This window comes from Pan paniscus, chromosome 21 (assembly GCF_029289425.2).
Source record: "Pan paniscus chromosome 21, NHGRI_mPanPan1-v2.0_pri, whole genome shotgun sequence".
Classification (NCBI taxonomy): domain Eukaryota; kingdom Metazoa; phylum Chordata; class Mammalia; order Primates; family Hominidae; genus Pan; species Pan paniscus.
Window position 1 is genome coordinate 64533776 of NC_073270.2, and position 3400 is coordinate 64537175.

At 43.8% G+C, this 3400-nt stretch overlaps 1 long non-coding RNA gene across 1 annotated transcript; it reads left to right on the plus strand.

The window, feature by feature from the left end:
* The first annotated feature begins 1310 nt into the window (after positions 1-1310).
* On the plus strand, positions 1311-2985 carry LOC130541045 (uncharacterized). Its single transcript, XR_008955087.2, has 2 exons — positions 1311-1661; positions 2541-2985. It is a non-coding gene; the product is annotated as an uncharacterized LOC130541045 (long non-coding RNA).
* The last annotated feature ends 415 nt before the right edge of the window (positions 2986-3400 follow it).

Below are 3400 nucleotides of genomic sequence, written 5' to 3' on the forward strand. Positions count from 1 at the left end.
CTGTGCCCATAGCAGTCAATTATTCTCCAGGACAAGGTGACCCAGGTGTCAAGCCCAATTATTTCTGAGGTCCTCTTCCTCAATGCAACCATTCTCCTTTAAAAAGAAACTGAGGCACAGGAACCCTAGCTCCCCTGCCCAAAGATACCCAGCATGTCTAGGGCAAAGTCAGTATTTGCCAAAACTCAGCATTTCCCCTGAAGAGTCAGGTGGACACGTAGATTGCTGGGCTTACCTTTGCAGAAAGCAGGAGGCAGCCCCAGGAATGGAAAATGCTAAAAGATCCTGAGACTGACAAGAAAACCACAGTATCTGGCCAGACCTCAGCAACTGCTTTTCTCCACAGAAGATTCAGCAAGTAAATCAACCAGATGACATGGATGCGGAGTAGAAATCCATGTGCTGCCCTGTGGCATTGAGGGCAGCCCCGAGGCACAGCGGAAACACAGGCTGAAAGATGCAAGACAGGCTGGGTGCAGTGGCTCACACCTGTAATCCCAGCACTTTGGGAGGCTGAGACGGGTGGATAACAAGGTCAGGAGTTCAAGACCTTCCTGGCCAAGATGGTGAAACCATCTTGTATTTTTGTAAAAATACAAAAAATGAGCCAGGTGTGGTGGTGGGCACCTGTAATCCCAGCTACTCAGGAGGCTGAGGCAGGAGAATCACTTGAACCCGGGAGGGAGAGGTTGCAGTGAGCTGAGATCACACCACTGCACTCCAGCCTGGGCGACAGAGTGAGACTCTGTCTCAAAAAAAAAAAAAAGGTGCAAGACAATGTCCATGAACATCAGTGAGTAAATGCCACAGGACAGAATAGCAATCTCAGGCCCTGGGGCAGGAAGACTGTTGGGATTTGGGGAGGGTGGGGAGTTGGGTTTTTTAATTTGTGCTTTTTTTTGCTTTTATAATGCACCCCCACTGCCAGAAATTCATTACAACCCTTTGGGGTATTAAGAAATTGGATAAATAACAAGACTAATTTGTTAAGGTCTGTCGAGAGAGAAAAGAAAGCAGAATCTGTCAACCGCACGATGATAAGGAGACAGGGTCATGCTCTGCGGTGGATCCTGGCCCGAGGGGCTCTCAGTGGGTCTGAGATTTAAACAGAAAAAAAAAGTCAAGGGCAGAGCCCATTAAAGAGATCCCGGGCAGTGAAGGCAAGGCACTCCCACTGGTCAAAGACAGGGCCATTCGGGCATCAGTGGGATGGCTGCCAGGAACGGAAACATTGAAAGCTCACTGGGCATCTTGGAAGGATGCTAGGGAACTAACTCACTATTCCAAAAACTGGTAAATAAAGGGGAAAAATCAAGCATTTATCTTGCTTTTTTAAAAAAAAAAACATAAGAACTGTGTATCAGGGAAATTGGATAGTTAATGAGGGGAAGTTTCTCTTTATAGAAGTCTTTCAGGCAATAAATAAAGAAGACACACTAGAACTTGAATATTGCCATTTTAAGTGAAACCATGGGGATGCAATCAGCAGAATGTAGACTATGAAAAATTCTACAGCATCTGATCAGATTCCTTCAACCGGTAAATTGCAGGGATAGAGAGAGTATCTGTAGATTAAGACTTACAAGATATATCAACCAAGTAACCACTTACAAAACATAGACTGGATTTGGATCCTGAATTGAACACATTTTCTTTTAAAGGTATTAGCCATTCAAGAAAACCTGGACACAGATTTGATATTTGATACTGAGGAATTGATAATTCGTTGTGATAATGGTATTGTTTATGTCTTTTGAAGAGCCCACATCTTTTAGAGATATACACAGAAATATTCGTGGTGTTTAGCATTTTCTCCAAAATAACTCATGGGCAGGGGAGACAGAGGGGGTCAACTATTGAGGATGGTGAGGGATACATGGGGGTTTATGGTACTATTCTCTCTACTGTGCACATGTTTGATATTTTCCATATATATACATATATATATACACACACACATATACATATATATATATATATATATATATATATATTCGAGATGGAGTCTCGCTGTGTCACCCAGGCTGGAGTGCAATGGCGCGATCTCAGCTCACTGCAACCTCCGTTTCCCAGGTTCAAGCATTTCTCCTGCCTTAGCCTCTTGAGTAGCTGGGATTGCAGGCACACGCTGCCATGCCCGGCTATGTTTTGTTTTTGTTTTTTTTTTTCTTTTTCTATTTTCAGTAGAGACAGGGTTTCACCATGTTGGTCAGGCTGGTCTTGAACTCCTGACCTGGTGATCCACCCACCTCAGCCTCCCAAAGTGCTGGGATTACAGGCGTAAGCCACTGTGCCAGGCCTGTTTTCCATATTTTTTTAAAAAAAAGCAATCAACAATCCAGGAAGCGGGGCCTATGCAGGAACATCACCTCGAGGCCAAGCTTTTAAAATCTATAGTTGATGAAATACTGCAAAGTGTTCATCAGCCCGTCATCAAGAAGTGCTGGAGCGATGATGTCAACGATCATGCCAGTGAGGGGCTCTGGCAGCTGATTCCAAAGCCAGTGTAATATCTGATGCCTACTCACTGTCACCCCCAGAGTCCTGAGGGCCAAGATGGCAAACTGGTTCCACCAAGCCAAGCAAGCCCAAACCATCGCTACCCAGGATGGAAGCCTCGTTTCGCCAGGGCCACCCATGAGGCAAGCGAATGAAATATTCACCTGGACTCACCATCATCAACGCTTCAAGAAAACTGTGGTTTGGATGATCAAAACCATTTACCATCCCAGCCAGCCTGCCCCCTTCCAAAAGAAAGAGCATGTTTCAGCACCAGCTCCTACAAAGAAGAGTGACTGCTTTAAAACAGGGACTGTCAGATGGGCTAATTTCCTGAATGTTTCCCAAATATTTCTTTTCATTTCTTCCTATAAGAGATGCTTTCCACAAATACCAAGGTATTGATTTTCCAATTGATCGAGGTGGAGAATGTTTCATACAGTTATGACTCCTGACAAGTGGGGAATAAAAAGCCAATCATAATGAGTTCATTTACTTGGCTTGATTATATTACTTTATAACACAATGCGTACCCAACACACCCTCTCAAGGACATCGCCCAGCTAGGCTGCCAGCTCTTCATGATGAGGCCGCTTAATGCTGAAATCCATCTTACTGCATGATGTGTGGATTTTAAAATAATCCTTAGTGGGCTTTAAAAAAAAATGCCATAGCCATGCTATGGATTCTTCCCCTACACCCATGAAGACTAGATTGATAGAGTGAGAATGACTCAGATTTGGGGATGGGGGTTATAGAGGGTGTTTTTGATGAATGAAGCGGGGGGAATGCAGTGAAAGCTTAATTGTCAGTTATAAATATGCTGTATTTTCCCTATTGATTATATGACATCGAAATTAAAAGGATTACCTTATTAGATCATATTTAGGCATAAGTATGC